This window comes from Melospiza georgiana, chromosome 9 (assembly GCF_028018845.1).
Source record: "Melospiza georgiana isolate bMelGeo1 chromosome 9, bMelGeo1.pri, whole genome shotgun sequence".
Lineage (NCBI taxonomy): Eukaryota > Metazoa > Chordata > Aves > Passeriformes > Passerellidae > Melospiza > Melospiza georgiana.
Window position 1 is genome coordinate 16,849,079 of NC_080438.1, and position 19,929 is coordinate 16,869,007.

Consider the following 19,929-nt stretch of genomic DNA (forward strand, 5'->3'; position numbering starts at 1 on the left):
ACTGTGGAGGTGTTTTGTGGTGCTTTCTTGTGCCAGCCAATTTAGAAATGTCAGTGGGAACAGGGAAGAGGAGAAATTCAGTTTCCTGTACCAACTCAAAGGTAAAAGGAATTTGTTTTTTAATTGTTATTATTTTTAAAGAACATTTGCCAAAATATGTTTGTGCCTGTCACCACATAAAATGGACTGGGTTTGTAATAGGTGATGGTAATGGAGAGAGAATGGCAGTTTGTTAGATTCACTGTGAATCTTTATTTGTGTGGTAGAAGTGGGTGCACAGCTCACTGTTTATATAAATGCTAAGTTAGATATGGTCTGTTTTAAAGGCATTCCAGACAACTTTTAAGAGGACCTACTAGCACTCAGTGCCAGTCAAACTGTGTCCTTGCCTGCAAATTAGTTCCATGTGATTGCTTAAGTCGTGATACTTGGACCACAGAATTGGGAAAGTTAGGCCTTAAAAAATATATATTAGGCTTGCATTACACACACTAATAAAACTGTTTTAGCCAAGCCCATTGATCCATCCTGGGTCTGGAGACACAGTAACTCCAGAATCCCCCTGTAATGTAGCAAGGGTGGCAGGAGGGAATTGAAGTGCTCAGGAAGCCTACATTTGTTTCAAGCTGTCACACTCAGTGTGAGGATGTCTGGTGAAAGCATGGAAGAAGTACTGCATTTTGGGATTCCTAGAAAGGTGCCCTGGCATATATTCCTACACACATTTGTCATATCTAAGTTATTGAGCAATTGAATTTAGTAATAATGACCGTGAATTAACCATCTGTCAAAGAGAAGGAATATTTACTTTAACCCTCAGGCTGCCACACATGCCTTTGTGTTGCACACAGCATTCCTTTGATTGCCAGAGTGGAAGTGTGGCAGTAGACCAAAAGTTAACATGGAGAGATAGGGATACATTCCCTTATGTTTTCTGAGAAATAATTATAATTTTGCTCATTTGTTTCAGCCAAACTTTAGCAATATCAGAATTCTTTCTGCAGATTGATTTGATTTTGAAAAAGAGTGACTGCTTCATGCTGCAGTACATTTCAGCTTTAAAGACTTGGGATCTTTTAAAATTATCCTTGATGTTACCTGAAAAGAGATGTCCATTGCATAGAAGACTTAAAACTGAAAACTATTGGATTTTCTACTTAAATTGCCCCCCATATTCCACTTCAATTCATCTTCTAAATGAGACTGTGTATATCTTTAAAAATATTGTACTACTGTATCTTCAGAGTTCAGAGTAGTTCAGAGGCCATTTGCCAAACTTACTTCCTTGCTGTGTACTGTGTAAAAAAACAGATTGAATTCTCAACATCCAGCCCAAAGTTTATAAAGAAATAAATGTAACAACTAATTTAGAAAGTTAGCAGGTTATCTGGTAACATCTGTGTGGTGAAATTATTTGGTTTGGTTTTCCCTCCTTGGATTGAACTGGTTTCTGAGATCTGTTCTTCCAGACATTACTAGTCTCTATTAGTTTTTCTGTAAGTACTAGTTAAAAATATAATGACAGTCCCATTTATTCCATTTTGAGAACTGACTGGATCATATTATATGAATGTAACTATTTGGCCTATTTTAAAAATTATATGTAATTATTTGAGGCAAGATTTTCAGCCAAACCTATCCATTTGTTTGCTGAGACTTTGAAACAACTTTCATGAAGGCTTGCAGTAGTCTAGGAAATGGATGCCTGTAGAATGTTGGAAAATGCAACTTGTCCCTGGATAAGTGAAGTTTGAGGGTGGGCTTTTGGGGTTTTTGTTTTTTTGGTTTGGTTTTTTTTTTGGAGGGGTTTGTTTTTGTTTATTCCTTTTATAAACTTGCTGCTGTCCCTGCTGCCTTTCTCCTTTTCCGTATTTTCTGATGATTTTAAGTTCTCCTAACTGATCCACTTCAACCTTATAACTTGTAGAAACATACATATGGAAAACATCAAGATACTTAATGACTTTCATGATTTCTTTGGGATAGGAAGAGGGAGCAGGGGAAGCAAAGGTCATTGGTCGCACAGTAAACTCATTGGTACAACTGAAGTGATCAGTCTTCTCACCTGTCTCTCGCAGTAGCTGCCTCCTTTCTGCTTGGGAGTTAACAGCTGATGGTACTGAGGAAAGCTTCCTCATCCCTTGCCATGTGCTGTAAAAAGCTGAGCAGCTAAATGGCTGCTGATAGTTTTACCAAATTGAACTTTTGTAGATCTCCAGCTCCATGCATCATCTTTGTAAGAATCACCTCCTGTCTGTTTGGAGCAGTTTCATGGCCATGATAGTTTTACCAAATTGAACTTTTGTAGATCTCCAGCTCCATGCATCATCTTTGTAAGAATCACCTCCTGTCTGTTTGGAGCAGTTTCATGGCCATTCTGCACAGTCTGGACTGATGATCGAAGGCCAGGCAGCTACCAATACCTTGTAGTACTTTCTTGTACCATAATGAAAGATTGTAAATGTGCTGTCATCTGCATTTTGCAGTCTTCTCAGTGGCTATCTAGAACTACCCTCAGGCTGAGATCAGACTTTCTCCATTTCCCCTTCGTAAGGCTGCATTGCTTCTAATATCTGAAAAAAATTCTGAAATGGAAAGAAATACAGGCAAAGAGAAACGGAACTTTTCAGTATCAGCTGAAGTAATCATATGGTATAAAGTATGTTTTCCAAAGATTTCTCCTATTTGTTTCATGAAGAGTCACATTCTGTGGGTGGTTAATTTGAGCCACACTGTGTCTTATATTTCAACAATAGTTTGTGTTTATATGCAAGTATGTACCTTTGTCCTGCAAAATATTGTACAATGCCATCTCTAAACAGTCTTTATCTTGCAGTTCTAGCTTCCCTCTACCTCCCTTGAAATGTAGGTGGTCACCCAAAGTAAATAGAATTCCTTGTACTCCCTCCACATCTGCTATGTGTTATCTGGCACTCACCTCTGACCCTGATATTCATCATAAGAATAAGAATTGCATCCTATTCAGCTGCTTGTGTGCACTTTAACTCCAGTGATCACTGACTGTTGAAATAGTATGTGCTGGGAGGAGAAATTGCTGAGACATCATCAGGGTTCAGACTGGACTTTCTGTTTTCTTGTGCACTTTTGGATAATTAAACAGAAGTCTAGGGATAAGCAGGTCAGCATAATACACCAGGGAAAAAAGCTTGGTATAATTCAGGATTGTAGTGGCTGGTGAATGTGACCAAACAAGTTCAATGCTAACTCTTAGTGAGGAGGACTTCTGAGTTCTGTTTGTAAGCTGCTGGATCAAATTATATTGTGCATTTGCATAGAGAGACAGTATCCTCTATGGAAGCAGTAAGTTTAAATGTATGTCTGTGATGCAAACAGTTAGTGATCCTCTTCCTTTCATTTAATAACACCACCCTCCATGACCCGGTGGTATCATTCAGGGAACAAAGTAAATTTTTTTGTGAGTAACAGTTTTAGAATCTGGTCTTATATGTGAGGATCTGTATGTTAGGATGAACAAAGATCTGGCCTCTGCCACCCCACTAAATAGAAACCATCTGAAATTTTCCTTTTTTCACAAGGATGGACAGAATTGTTTTTTGAACACTGTGGAGGAAGAAATAAAACTGCCAATTTGCTTGCCAAGGATGAATCAATTAAAGTTTTGGGAAATTTACCAATTCTTTGATTACTGAAGACTTTTTGCTACTTGCTCTCTTCTTTCATGGCAAAGGTGTGAAGGAGGAACCCTTTGCTGGCCCCTAATCTTCACACTCATATCTTCAACTGAATTATGATGATACTCATAGAGCAATGGGAGCTAAATGTGAATTTGGACTGTGGAATAAACTGCAGAATCTTAAGGGCTTTTAGCTGTCAACTTTATCTCCCTCTCTCCATCCACCCACCCCATCCACAATCCTTTTGATTTTCAGAAAAAGGATTTGGGAACCAATGGTTTTATGTGACCAGTGTGGTTTATCAACTGCCACTCCTGCCCTTTTGGTGCTACAAGCCTCAACACTGCTTACAGAAAAACAAAGCCAAGACCTCCTTGTACCCACACTTCCAGGTGATCTCTGTCAGTCCAGCAAAAGCAGTTCTTGCATGTGCACTTCTAGTCAGAAGGCCATCATGTGATTACTAGCACCTAGTAGTGCTCAGTTATGCATACCAGTTATCAGGATGTGAATAGATTTATTTCTTTCCTTTTAAATTGTTTATGCTTCTTCACTTGCCAAGTTTGTTTCCTTGAGCATGTCTGTTTTTATATTTAGCAAAATTAACAAGGGATGAAATAGGTGCTGAGGATGTTAATTATGTAATTATATGAGCAAAGACATACTGTGTAATGGACAGGGAAGAAAAATGACAAAGACCTTACATGAGGAAATTAAATCCCATGTTAGGTTTTTGATTAAGGTTCTGATTTTTACTGTGTTGCCAGTGGCCACTGGTGACCTCAAATGTGAAGGTGAAGAGTTTTATTTCTTGTTTGCATTTATTTAAGTGTGCACATGTGCATCTACTATATAGTCACATTAGTGGGTGGGTGGAGGGGGGGGTCTTATCAGCAGATTAAAATATGGGAGGCAGGATTCTCATCCAGGAAATCATCTGTTTGAAAGAGACTGTAAAATGGAATGAAAAGGATCGTATGAACCTTAGTGGTACCTAAGTGGTTTCAGTTTGTGTGTTGTTAGAAATCATGCAGTGTCCTTTGGTGCCCTTTTCATCTTGATCGTCTTAATAAAGAAGACCAGTTAGTTTGAAAGGTAGTTCTCAATTGGAATTGACTTCTGATCACCCTATCACTTCACAATCCTTTATACGTCAGGAACACTTGAAATTATATGAACATGTTTGTGGGGATTTTTCTTTTCCTCCGGAGAGATTCAATTATTTATGCTAGAATTATTCTTATTGTGAGTTATTTTTATAATTGAATCAAAACTGTGTAGGCTGATACAGCCCCAAGTCACTGTTGTGATCTGAAAAATCCTCAAAATAGCTGAGTAGAATAACTTTGTCACTTGTTTGTCATACCAGTTATGACAATGGGTCATTCCATGGATGTCTAAAATGATCTTTAGCCACATTTTATGAAGCCAGAACTGTAATCCAATAACAATTTTCTGGCTAAGTGCTTCTCAGTTGCCACTGGGGACTATCTGCATCATTGTTGATGCTCTTAAAATGAGTTTAAGTTAAAAGGACACAAATTTCATATTTCTTTCCTTATTTTCTTGAGAGTAATCTAAGAAAATAATACTTTAAATAATTGCATTCTGGTTCCTGAGGGATATCAGCATAATTGCATTGAGGATACCTTTATTTTTATGCATTTATTTATTAACAAAGAACTACATTCCATCTGTAAACCAAATGATTGGTCCACTGGCACAAAACAATAAAGTAATGTAACCTCTGGTTCATTAAATTGGAATATAGGGATTGAATTACTAATTTATGTTGGTTTGAATTTCTTGCTATAAATTTTACGATTCTAAGATGTAAGGGAAAAATATATCCCATGATGTAGGCTACCTGTAGTTCCAGCCAGGAAAATTTATATCAGACTCATAGATGGTGAAGACTGGCATGGTTCATCTAGTACTTTGGTGGGCACTTCACAGAAGGCACAGCTGAAAAAAAAACCCAAAACAAACCAAGAAAGCACAAACTCTTATTTAAACTGAAAATATTCTGTAGGGGTCACTTTTAAATATGAATAGTGTGGAATGCTGGTTTCTGAAACTCTGCAACATGAAGGTCGGGTAGCAAAAGAAATGAACTATGAGAGAGAGGTGCTTCATAAACCTTTAGTGGTTTCATTTCATTTCTGTGTTGTCTCTCCTGCAATCCACTCTAGTGTTTTATTCACTGTAATCTTGAATTCAAAACTTTTGTACAAATTTCAATCTGCTATTAAGTTTGCTCTATTCTGATCATTTCAGTTTGATTTCTGTGTTTAACAGTCTCTGGAGCTGTTTGTAGAAGCAAATGTAAAACCCGTATAAGACAATATGTTCTCTTCAGTGTTATTATGCTGACTGGATTCCTAGTGGGACCTAATCCTCTGTTATCACAGGTTGAAGTGTGAACTGGCTCTTATTTCAACCTGCACAGCCACAGACAAGTCACTTTCTGTGAACAGTGTCTGCCTCAGTGTTGTACTTCTTCAAAAGTTGTGTTCGTTTCCTTCCTGAGTAGCACAAAGTATTTCACAAAGGCTGCCCTCAGATTTTTGGGGGCAATATTAGCTAAGCTTTCCCTTTCTTACAAAGAATGGGTAATCTAAGCCACCTGTATGGCAATCTGTCGTGAATATTTAGGAACTGAAAATTGATTCAATGAATTTGAGATGATGTGATGTTTCCAGAATTTTGGCAGTAAAGCCACGCTTACTGTGAGCTTTAACTGCCTCCCCCCTTCTCCACCCTGGGTTTTTGTTTGGAAACCAGATAGGTACATCAGGGTGCTTGTCTCTATTCTGTACCAAATCTCACTTTTTACTGGGTTTTGAGGAAGCCACAACAGGAAGTAGTTTAATACATCTATGAAATAGCACATGACTTGCTTGTTTCACAGTGGTTTCCAGGTGCAAGATGCCATTATGATGGGGCAGTTTGCCTGCTGGAAGTCTGGGCTTTCTCTGCAAAAAACTTACCAGTTATTTGGTTACTCATTAACACACTGTGAACCACCATTAATTTTGATACACAAAACAAAAGATCAAGGTTCTTCCAGCTTAAAATTTGCACTTGCTTGATGGTAGAGGAGATTTCAGTCTCTTCTGACCACAAGGAGGGCCTGCTCCTCTCCACCCTGGTGTCAGGTGAAGGCTATGAGCCCTCAGGCAGGTCAGCAACAATTGATGCTCTCAGGTCAGAGCAAGGCCAGCTTGGATCAGGTTCCTCAGTGCTGGTCCTGTCAAGTTTTGAGCATCTCCAGTGGCAGGGATTACACAGTATCTCTGCCCTATATGTTAGTTTTTTACTGTCCTGATGATTTTTTCCCACTTTAACAATATTTTATTGTAATATTCCTTCTTGCAACTTGGTGTTGATTATTTCCCATCCTGTCACTGGTGCACCTATTTAGAAGAGATTGGCACTCTATCTCTCTTTCTTTCTCTCTCTCTCTGCCTCCCTCCCTCCCCCTCTCTCCTACTTCAGACTGTTTGAGACTAGCTAAAGTTGCCCTTTGCTGAACCTTCTCTGTCTTGCAGAGCTTCAGAATTTTCAAGGAATAGTGTTCTGCCTTTCATAGTTGGACCTTTATTGAACTTCATTTGAACTTGATTGATAAACAAATTCTTATACTCACATGTAAGAATAAGGTTTTCTATTTCAGAGTCTGAAATGTGGGCACATTTGGGGTCTGTAAAGTGTATAATCTGGATTTGATAATCATGCTATTGAAAGCTGGTTTATGAAGGACAGGCATTTGCAGGTCATGCTTTTGCTACAAAGACTCATATCACTTTGTGTGCATTATGTCACTGAAACTATGTGTGTTTCCCTTGAGGCAATGGCTGAACACCATGAACCTTGATTGTTTCCAAGGGCTCAGGGAGACCCAGGCATCCTGAGCTCTAGTCTATGCTGATTGTCCGTAATGCACTTGAAGCTTATCTTTCTATACTTCATGGATTCACAGTATATAAGCATTTGCATAATATGAAAACTCTAAATGGAAGAAATGTGCCAATTATCAAATATGAAATAGATTTCAGGATGCTCAGGCATTCACTTTTCATTATAGATGTGTCCTTGCTATTCTTGAATTCTGTCCGGAGGATGATACGAGAAGGTTTTATGTGTACTTGACTGAAAAATATATTATTTAAATAAGTCTAATTACTAACTATCTGTTTTGTTTGTGTGGGTTTTTTTTCTAGAGTTCTTGAACAGGAGGTGATCTGACAAAAAGCATATTTGCACCACAGGTAAGTGACACAACTGATTATATGAATTTTTTTGACAGTATTTATTGAAGTGAAATTGGTGGTCAGTTAGGAGATCTGTGGGCATTTGCTGTCCCTGAAACTCCCTCTGTTCTCTCCAGTTTCCCTATGGGCTGTGTGTACAGTGTGAGTCCCCCAGATCTGTGGGGAATCTGGAGGAGATGGGGTGTTGGCCTCCTAAATGCTGTTGCAGGCTGATGCCAGTATATCTGATCTGTTCACGCTTCCAGGAATTTAAACCAAGTCCTCTTTTGATCCTTACATGGCATTGCATGACGGGTTTCAGGGCATCAGAATTGTTACTTAGACAACTGGATTTGGTATCAAAATACAGGAGAAGTAAAGATAAAGTAAGATAGCTAGGGAGGAAAAAGTGAAAGTATGGAGAGGACATTGCAAATATTAATTTAAATTTTGGGGAGATTGCTTTCTAGATTGAGTAGCCAGCACTAGGGTAGGAAGGAGATGTAAGAAGTTGGGCTTGATATACACATAGGAACCATTCTTAACACCTTCAAAGAACAAGTGGTTTCTGCCTTAGCACACCTAAACCAGATTGTTTCAGCACACCTAAAAAAGGTTGCATCCTCTTTCATGTTGCAAGTAACATAATGTTTGGGATTTTTTTTAACCCCTTTAGCAGTAAACGCTGTTCCACGCACCTGTTTTATAAAGTCTGGTTGTAGGGCGCTGGATGTCCGTTTTTCTGTGTTGGTGTTGGGGGAGCTGCAGTTCTAGTTTTAGCTCCAGCCCCTTATAAACCATATGAGCCAAATGTTGTTCAGCACAAAACCAGCCATTGCTTTTGTACTTTTTAAGCAAATTGAACAGGTGGAAGTAAAGCAGACAATAGTTTTTTCTGAGTCACATTTTTAGAAATGCGTTTGATGGCCGCACTGTTATAGTAAAGACCAGCAGCCCTGTGGTTCTATAATTTCTATTCCATGGCACTGCTTTAGACTAACTGGCAGTAGGCTTTTTTCTACTCACCAACCTGTTTCATTCAGATAACTCCTCAGTCATCAAAGGCTCCTTCTTTGGTTGCACCACAATCATTGTGACAGTTCCAGGTAAGAGTATTTGGCAGGGATAGCTCAAGGGTTCATTCTTTTCAGAATGTTTACTTTACCTGACATATCTTTCCTGGGTGCCACAGTGATTAGTCATCTGTATATTATTTAAGGGAAGCTAAGGAATAATATTCTTCCCTAGAAGAGTATTCTTCCCTAGAAACAGATAAAGAGTGTATAATAAAAATCATAAATAGCAAAACCCTCTCAGTACTGAAGATGTGCTAGGAGAGATGCTTCCACAGCAAGCAAAACACTGTGTAGAACAGTGTGAGCATGTGTATTCTAGATAGGGCAGAGAATATTGACTGTCATAAAGATTAACTGAAAATCCTCATTTATAAATTACTGTAAACAGGATTTTTAAATTCATTTCTTCACAAACTTTAAATATTTGGGTTGATAACATCCACATTGGGCCTCCTCTTGGGGCAAAACATTTGGAAAGACTGATCAAAATGGTTTGGTTATTTCTGGAGAGGAAGTGAATATGTATTGTTCTGTGTAAAATTTTGAGCACATTTTCTCCCCTGAATTGCACCTTTCTTTTGCTGTTTCAGTATACCATCAAAATCTCTTGTCAAAGTGTGATCTTTCCTTGAAGTACTAGTCTGTTGAGAAAGAGGCTATTGTTGCCTTATTTCATGAGCTGAAAGGATTAAGATCTGTAGAGCGACTCTAAATGTTCCTAGTGATGCTACTGAGTCACAGGCTTATCAGTAGAATTCTGCGCTATGGTATTTGTGGGGAGCTGGATAGATCCAAATTTTTAGAAACATGGTAATAAAAATAAAGGCTGAGATGAGATTATGAGTTTAAAATCAGGATGAAATCTGCTGGATAATCCAAGTACAGCACTCACTCATTGAGCAGTTCAAATATTTTGTTCAAGTATATAAAATCCAATATTTTATTTTTTCTTCAGTTACATGTGTGCCTTCAGGCCCTTTTTATTGCATGTTTTTCAGAACTTGCTCCAGAGACAGAACTATTAATTTCCTCCTAGATTTCTGCATAGCACTCAACACTACAGTGCTTCAGAAACCATTAATGAAGTTATTTTCACAACACCTCCATGAAATGAGGAGAGATTGTCCTCATTTGACAGATGGTGACTGAGGCAGAGTAAATCAAAGTTGAAAGCACCTACTAATTTGGGAATCTAGTTTGAGACATCCTGCTTCTATCTTTCTCACAATATTTAACATTGGGTAGTAAGCTGGAAGCACAGTTCCCTTTAATTTCAGCTGCATTTATGAGTGATCAGCACTTCAAGCAAGGCAGACCCCAGGGTTCAAGTCAGGCATGGAGCACCTGAGGAACGTAAGTTGATAGATGACCTTGTAAAAAGCTTGGCTTTAGGAAACTTGTCCTGTATCTCATGGACTCATGAAAAAAACTAGATGTAGACTCCAGACTATTTGAGGAAACTTTATAATTACCTGAAGTAGAAAATTGTCTTTTTTTTTCTTTTGTTTCCTCTACCTTCCTCACTCATTACATAGCTCTGAATGTCAGCAATGCATGGGGCAGCCCATCTCATCCTTGGACAGCAGCCTTCTGCCCTGCATTATTTATCCCACAGACAAGTCCATGCCTCACATGGTAGAAAACAGTGGTGTTGTGGAAAACTCACTTTGCAATTATGCAAATGTACTGGTTATAGTGGGGGTAGAGTTAATTTTCTTCACAGTAGCTAGTATGGGACTGGTTGCATGATGTGTTTAACCAAATGCCAAACTCTTGTCTTCGATCATAAACACTAACGTTTGAGATGTATCACCAGGGAGAGCTACAGGGTACTAATGAGATAAGGAGTATACTGATCTAGAGTAGCTCTGCATAGGTTTCTGTAGGCAGATGCAGTATGAGCAGGGATGATTGCTTTTTAACTGTACTGATTTCCTCCCATTCCCCATCTCTTACCCCTCGGTGTCATACCTAGATCCCCAACATTGTAGGGTGAGGAGTACTGTGTTTTGCTTGTGTAGAATTTAGTATATTGTGGTCATGATCAAGCACTTCAGTTGTTTTGGTAGAGTTTCTCTGCTTTTGTGTTATTCATGTTATCACCAGAAAAACAATGAGTCTCAAGTAGGTAATTGAAATATTTTCTCTGTGGACCTCTGAGGTGGTGATCACTGACAGTCCCTAGAATGTTATAGGGAGAATTGTGATTTTTTTTCACTAACTTTTGTTTCTCTAAGTGAATTTAATGTGCTCTATACTTTTCAATTTACTAAAGTACTAGTAGTTTATTAAAAGAGGACATCAAATTGACCTGTATATCTGTATCACAGGACTGTTGTGAAGATTAATAATTAGATAATGTTTATAAAGCACTTTTTATAAGTGAGAAGTGCTATAAAGTGCTAAGTATTATTATTGCAGCATGATAGAGATCACAGAACACAAGTGAATCAGCTCTAGGTTTAATCCTTATAAGGCAAAGCATACCAGGGGCAAAATAACATTGCAGTTATTTTTCTTACATCCAGCACTTCATTAACTATCACATAGGGTTATATAACTCTGTGAGAGTCTAACTTAGTAAAGTCTATAATCATAGCAGGAAAAGTTCTCACGGGTTTTGCAGGCAAGACTTGTATGTACAGCCTTGAAGGTCACACACAGTTACTCCAGCAATGCTGCACCAGTGCCTCCAGTTGCATGTAGGGACATCACTGCCCCATTTGGCACCCTCCACATTAACCCCATCATGCAATGCTCTGTCTAGGCTGCATAATACATGGCACAAATACAGGTCTTCCCTACATGTAAAATGGCATAATGCCAATAAATGCATACAGACATCTGCATCTTCTCAAGATTTTACTATGCTTTCTCTCACCAGCTCTTTTCTGTACTCCATAATCTCTGCTTTTACTCTAAATTTTTACAGAAGATGTGTGAAAGACACCCTAGCAAATCCATCACTTTTTTTCTGGCTCCAGTCAAGTCTTTAATGTCTTTGAGAAAATCAGTCAGCATTTTCTTTCCTCTTTAATTCTCACTTACTGCTTATCTTGCTGCAGGTGGCCTACTACTACTGCTGCAGTCATTGCTTTTCCCGAGGATGCCATAAACATAGAATATTTTCTCAAGTCAGATTCTGGTGCTGCTTGTTTTCTGCCTCATCCTCTGTAGGACATTCTTGAGCCAAAACCTTGAGAAGCAGCATTTATTACTTGGTACAGCTACCTACTGAGAAGAGGAATGTGGAATAGACTCCCTAGAGAAGTGGTGTGCCAAAACTATTGAAGATAATCCATTAAGAAAAATCATGTGCCTCTTTCAATTGGATTTAACTTCTTCTCCTAGGTGCTTTTTGGGGGAGGTGTTTTGTTTCAGTTGGGGTTTTTTGTTTGGGTTTTTTTTTTTTCTCATTGTTATAGGGGGTTTTTGGTTTTGTTTGTTCTGGGTTTTGTCTTCTTTTTTGGTTGGTTTTTGTTTTATGGTTTTGGGGTTTTTTTGCAGGGCTGGGTGGGATGGGATGTTTCTTGTTTGGTTTTCCTCTCTCCCTTCTTCCTATAGCAATTGCCAGTAGACTGCCTCTTAAATCCTGGCTGCTGGTATGTGGACTGCCTTCCTCTTAACTTTACACTGGCCACCCTAGTCTGACTAAAGCATTCCTCAATCTTATTTTTTTTAAAAAGGCAAGCAAGTAAAGGTACACCAAGGTACCATGTTCCTCAGTACAGTACACAAGCAAACTACTGAGATGAGTTTAATGCATTTCTTTGCTTCTGAAATGTGCAAAATGTGTATTAAAATGTCAGGTCTTATATGAGAAGTTCTGAAGAGAAAGCAGTTTCCTTGAGCACCAGATAAATGAGCTTCAGGGGAAGAGTTTCTGGATACCTCAGACAGATGTTTGTCAGGACCTAACTGCAGCTCATTGAGTAAAACTGCAAAACACCTGTGCTGAGAGAAACCTACAGTCACAAGAACTCACAAGATCATGGATACCTGTCCACATAGTTTAGACATCCTCAACAAACCCTGCTTCAGGGAGTCTCTGGAAAGCTATATTGGGGTCATTTCTAAGAAGGGCACCCATCTGCCTTCATGTCCAGACACTGACTGTGGCACATACAGAGGCTCTGTGGCCTAGAACAGATGGAGGCGGATGAGAACTACAGCCCTGTGACCTGCCAGGTCCACAAGCACATTCATGGGCACAAAGTAGGTAGCTGAGGATGCCCTGTAGGACTTGTCCACAAAGTAGACCTGTTGGGCCTCCTGTGGAAAGCAAGGCAAGCAGAGGTCAGCTTGACCATAAGCGCAGCCCGGTGTCTCTTGTACATATTGGTACTGTAACTTTGACATGTGAGAAGTGCTAGAATGAAAATGTAGATGAACAGGCAAAAGACTTGACTTGGGGATCTACCAATACATTTCTATACTTGTGAGTTTGTGCAGTGATAGCATTTCTGTGTGGATAACACAATGAAGAGAGGGAATGCTAACTCTGTAAAGGAAAGGGAAGCTCCACCTTGTCTAAATTGGAACCAGCTGACTCCAAAACCCAATAGGGTGGGGAGGGGATTATTTATAGCCAAACCTGGAAGCAAGGCGACAGGTGGTGAGGAGCACTTGGGTCAGACAAAGACATCTGCTGGGAATATCAGCAATACAAAGGTAACTCTGTATCCAGTAGTAAATGATAGGACAGAAATTACAGCTAACCTGGAGGAAGAAAGGTTGCAGAGGCACATTTGAGAGAAGTAACAACATGTCAGACAAAGGAATTAACTAAAAGTAGGCATGCTGCCAAAAATAAAACCTATGCACCATTGAGAGACCTAAAGCAAAAAGCGGGTGAACTGAGTGCCTGGGGATGAAAGAGGACTGACCTTCACCACATAAATGTGACTCAAACAGTTGATACTAATGCAATGTTGCAGTACATAATTGTTACCTGGACAAGGAAATCAGATGTGGGAGTACTTCAGTCTAGGGCTATAAATGCCATAGAAGAGACCAGCCATGATGATGGGGTGTAGATTTCTGTGGTCCAACCATGTACTATTTCTCAGTGAAAAGGTATACAGTAACTTGACTGGGAACTGCTGTTCTTGTGCAGTGTTATAAAATGTTTTAGAATATCTAACGTTTGTGTAAGTTTTTTGGTGTGGAGTTGTTTGGTTTTTTTTAATTAGACGAAAACTCACGAAAAATAGAAGGTAGCCTTATACTACCTGCTGCCTGCTTAATGAAGTGATGAAGACCTGATTTTTGTTCATGTTGCTCACTGTTACTGTGGCTTCAGTAACAGTCAGAAGTACATAGAGACTGACTGTTTGAGTGTAAAGGTGTAAAAAAAGGTAGTGTAAATGAAAATTGTTCCCTGCCTGTGCAGTTGTGAGAAGTATTAATGAGGTAGCATTTACCCATTTATAAATGGCTTTGCATGTCAACAGGCCAAAGTTCAAAGAAGCTGTTTCTTGACAATTCACAAGATTGGGCTGAAGATCAGGTCTTCAGACAGGCACAAATGGAGAGCTCTCAGTCATACATTAATTGCCTCAAGGTATCTATCTATACTTAGTGATAGCCAGAGTATAATTAGGTTTCATGTCTGTGTGAGAGAGCATAATAACCTTTGTGATTCAACACTGGGTATCTACTGCTGGACTCTAAGTGTTCTAAAATGTGCTTTTGGGATGTTTGCAGTGTCTAAAGCAAATTCAATGGGCTAGAATAATCTCTTACACTATCTTTTGTTTATTTTCTATTTTAAAAAGAAATAATGAAAAAATATAAAATAGAAGAAATGTCAATATAGTCAAAGAAAGACTACTGTTGGAGAGATTTGGATTTTTAATTCAAAGTGGGGAAAGTTGCTAAATAAGGAAGTCTCAAATGGAGAGGAATTTTTGGGAGAGAGAATTACTTGATAAGCAAGAGATAGAGAACTGGTCAAAAGAAATTTTATGCAACTTTTCATTAGCATATAGAACTCATTGGCACAAGATATGGGAGTGGAGGGTTGGAGAGGTGGAATTTAAGAGGGTTGAAAAAGATCAGGCATTCGTATGGATAATGAGAAAATCTAAATTACATTGGTTAGAATAAAAACATTAATAAAGATGTAAAACTTAATGCTTGTGGGCAGGAGCCAAACACATATGAATGGGATTCCAGGGAAACTTCTTGCTTGAGGTGATTATTCCATAATATTTCCATATTCCCCTTGGACATTTTTTTTCTTTTCTTTGCAGTAATAGGTACTGGTGCAACTGAGGATCTTCTAAGAGACTCTTTCTTTGCATTTATGCCTATGTAGGAGGGAAGAAAAGGGTGGCCCAAGAATATGCTCCTATTCAGTGCTTCTCTGAAGGAAATAACCTTTAGACACTTGTAGAGAACATAAGCAGAGTAACCTTGCTCTAATTGTCATTAGGGCTGGCTCCTGAGTTATGTGGAAGAAAGACCTGTTCAATTTTTCCTTAGCTCTCATGCCTTCCATCTGCTGGTTGAGGCAGGGGTTGAATTCTAAGCAATGCAGAGTATAGATGACTCTCTGAAAACCCATTGTGATTTTACTCCCCTCCTTCAAAGTGAGTTTATTATTTGAAGTATATACAGAGATTATTCCTGCTCAAAAGGGATGGTTCCTCCTATGAAATCTGCCTCCTACCAGCACTCTACAGGTCACAGGATGCAAGGGGTGGTTGGTGGCAGTGCATGTTAGGTCTGTGGCCTGGGGGCCTCAGGGCAGCCCCCAGCCTTCCAGGTGAGCCAGCAGAGCAGATGTGCTTTCCACCCTGCCCTCCATCAAGCTGGGACTGCATCTAGCCACATGGTGGTTTGCTTCCCTGGCCTCTGTTCTGCATGGTGAGATAGACTCAGGGAATAACTGAAAGAATCTTACCAATTGGAAATTGCAGTAGATTGGTGCTAATGTTTTAGTAATTTCTAAAGGTAATGCATTTAATTCTGCCTTTCGCTGTTGCTTGACCCTATGGCTGCTGTAGCCACTTCCAGGCACTGAATTAATCTGAATGGAAATATGAGTGGAAAAGCACACTGTATTTATTATGAATTTGAGAAGGAAGAAGAAATTGCTTCAGCACTGCCTCCTTTTCATACTTCATATCTCTAAAAGTAGCCAGTTAATTACATTCCATGGTTACTGCTATTGTAATGTGTGCTTATTTGAAGTGCAAAGATAATAATCGATTGTATACTCTTGACTACACTATTAATGGTTTCAGTACCCACATTGTGTTTACATTTTACTTTATAACTAACACTTAGCCATTGTGGTTTTAACATGTAGTAATTCAGTGAATTCTGTCTCCATGTAATGCCCTTGCCATTTCATTCTGCAGTATTAAGTGTTGTTTTTCTAGGAAGGTCTTGAAATGTGGGGCATTATGTATGAGTTATGCTAATTTGTTAGGGCAATGAATACATTAATTTCATTAGTAAATGGCCTCAAAGCAATAATTACCAGTGTAGGTGTGTCAGAAACGATCATGTTCAGTTTTGCCAGTTAATTATTAAGATTTTGTTCTAAGGGACCCAGATTTGACATCCAGCTTCAATTTAGCCATAAATAAAAGTATGAAGTATATCGGGCTGAAGAAATCTAGCCAAGAACTTATTTTGCTCTTAGAAATTCTTGCATTTTGTCTAATTGTGACTGCCAATAAGATGCCAAAATAATTAGTGCCAGTGCTATGAGGTTTATACTATACCTCCCAAAAAGGCACATCATAATGAAAATAGCAATTGTGCTTTCTCATTCCTCTCATCTTGCCTTATGCTACAGAATGTTGAATTATTCAATGGCAGTATTACTTGCTAGTGCAGTATTAAATTTGAAATGGCTGCAGTTTATCGTTAAAGCTTACGGGTGGTTTTTAATAGAGTTTACTTCTAATGGCCTAATTAGGTTTCTAAGTTATATCTGTGCACTTCGTGAACTTTACATGAGTATCTCCATGTAAAGGAGACAAATGGAGGCCCTTGTTCACCTGGATTACTTTCCTTAGATGTGACCTTATTTTTAATTACAGTCACCTGTTGGGAGCACCTAATAAACCATTGTTCAGTCATAATGTGCTTTTAGACACCTTAGAACTGTATTTTTTCCAAAGGAAACTTGAAATCGAAGAAAGCCAATGTCATTCTGGCTTGTATCAAGAAAAGTGTGGCCAGCAGGACCGGGGGCAGTCTTTGTTCCCCTCTGCTCAGTCTGCTCAGCACTGGTGAGATTCTGCCTCAAGTGCTGTGTCCAGTTCTGGGCCCCTGACTGCAGGGAAGGTATTTGAGGGGCTGGAGTGAGCCCAGAGAAGGTCAGCGGAGATTGGGAAGGGTCTGGAGCACAGGTTCTGTGAGGAGCAGCTGGGGGAGCTTGCCCAGGAGAAAAGGAGGTTCAGGGGGAACCTATTAATCTCTACAGCTGCCTGAAAGGGGAGTGTAGCCAGGTGAGGGTCAGATTTTTCTCCAAGGTAGCAAGTGATGGGACAAGAGGACAGGGCCTCAAGTTGTGCTAGGGAAGGTTCAGTTTGAACATCAGGAAGAATTTCTTCATGGAAAGGGTTGTTAAACATTGGAACGGACTGCCCAGGGAGGTGGTAGCATCACCATCCCTGGAGGTGTTCAAGAAATGACTGGACATGGTGCTTAGCACCATGGACTAGTTGGCAAGGTGGTGACCACTCAGTGTTTGGAGTTAAAAAGGCTCAGAGGCCTTTTCCAACTTAAATGGTTCTTTGGTTCTGTGAAAAATTGTGTACATGAGCTGAGATCCATTTCTCAATTATTAAAATGATAGCAAATAAGAATCTCCAATATTTCATTTTTGTGACCTGCTTTGTAATATAGAATCAAAGAAGGAGGGACAGAGACCCTCTGTTCTCATCACTGCAGCTACTTACAGCTTCTTTCAAAACAGATTTATGTATCAATTGCAAGGCTGAACTTTCCAGATTATTATAGAATAATACTGGAAAAAACAGGACTGAAAATTGTTTCCCTTTTAGATATATCAGCAAACACACTGCATTACTCTGTTGCATCATAGGAAAATGCACCATATATGGAGGCAAAGGACATACAGAATTCCTTATATTTCCCATCAGTGGACATGAATAACAGGTGCTGACAGCAACTATTTCAGCTCTGAAATATGTTTGATGTTGAGTGCAAGACTCTAGCCAAGCTCTTCAGATTTAGAACATAGGCCATCATTAGTCTGGTCCAGTAAAGTATGTGCTCTGCAGAGTTTGCTTGCTGACCTTAGTTCTTAATCCCAAGCAGAGTCAGTGCATAATGATATGACATCTCAGTTCATAGATTTACAGATACTAAGAGTGGGTGTCTAATTGTGGCGATCTTCTTTTGCATGATTGATAACTTTCCACTGGTTAAGCTGATATTTGGTTTGCCTTGGGAGAGAGGCAAACAAATGCAACTTATCTCACAGTGAGTTTTGGTGTATATCTGAGCAGCCTGGTTACTTCTTTTCTGGTCAAGCTCCTGAGAATCCTAGGAAACCATGCAAGGAGAAATAAGTATTGTTCTACTACTGCAGTAATTGTAGGCCAGCATTTCTGTTTCTCTTGTTGGATGGCTTTTATTCTGGACTGCTTCTTTGCTTCTCTGGTATTTGTTTAGAAACTCAGAAGCCAAGAGAGTGAGTTCTTTCTGTCTCAGATTGTGTTCTTCTCCCAAGATACTGTGAGCAAAATGAGTCTTCCTTGTTTATTGGGCAATTAAGAAAAACATATTGGCAATATTCCACCAAATCTAGAGTAGCACAAATCTATCAGAGTAACTCAGGAATACTTCTCACCACAGAGATTCTCAAATACGTAGACAAAATCCCTTAAATTTTATTCCTAAAAAATAAATTCCCTGGGAGATCAAGTTTTGTAAAAAGCTGTCAGTAGCAAAGAATGCTTTTTCTCTCCCCATGATCAAGCATCCTAATCTTTTATGGAATAGGTTGCCTACTTACATTTCCTATTTTTCACCCTTAGTATTGAATTTAAACATTTAATGATTGATTTAGTATTTATTGCATAGTTTAATAAAACTTTAGTGATGTAACGGAGCTGGTTACAAAGATACGCCCCACTAGAAACTCATTTACTTAGAATTTGATTTTGTAAGTAAAATAAACAGCTTGGCTTTCTACTGACATTTTATAGCCACCTTAAGGGAAAGGTGGTGATGGGGGTTGTGTTGCCATGTGGGTTTAATTCATGAACTTCCACTCAGAGTGCTCAAAGGCAATACAGTAGTTGAGCCAACTTTCTCTGTTAAATTACAAAAAGGGAGATTTTTTATTTTTTTTTACCAAATACAAGGGATCAACTCCAGCTGCAAAAAGGAAATTTAGAATTATCATCATACCAGTATCAGAAGGTCCTTTATATTTATAGCTTCATAAAAGTTCACAGCTAGAGTATTTGCTGCCAACTCATAAAAGAACTAATGAAAATTTCTGCAGATCTTTTTTCGTGGACAGTGATTTCTTAATCCCCTAAATCCTGATGAATTCTTATATTCAAAACATTTTTAAAAATGGATAGAAAAGGACTTTGTGATTCTTTAATAGAGTAGGTCACATTTAAACTCACTAAGGGACCAACTGTGCTACTGTCTTATTTGGGTGCTATCACCATACTCCAAGTGTATCCATTAACACCAAGACAACTGTGACAGTATTATTAAAAAAAATAAAGATAATTTTGTGCCTTTTTTCTGAAGGCAAATTGCTCTATTGTTTGCGTAAACTTTAAAATATAATTTATAATCATAAAAATCATTACTGTTTCAACATTTTAGAAGTGTAATTAAGCAATAAGTTTCTTTGAGATAAATAGTATTTGGCAATAATGAAAACCTTGTGTTTTAATGTACCTCAAAGGGTGTTGTAACTCTAAGCTCTTGTGT

At 38.8% G+C, this 19,929-nt stretch overlaps 1 long non-coding RNA gene across 3 annotated transcripts in view; it reads left to right on the plus strand.

Annotated features, from left to right (window-relative positions):
- Positions 1–19,929, plus strand: part of LOC131087055 (uncharacterized) — a 430,836-nt gene that overhangs the window by 290,264 nt on the left and 120,643 nt on the right. For all 3 annotated transcript variants that reach the window (XR_009114830.1, XR_009114831.1, XR_009114832.1), the window contains one exon: positions 7,880–7,927. This is a non-coding gene — a long non-coding RNA (uncharacterized LOC131087055). The remainder of the gene's footprint in view (positions 1–7,879; positions 7,928–19,929) is intronic.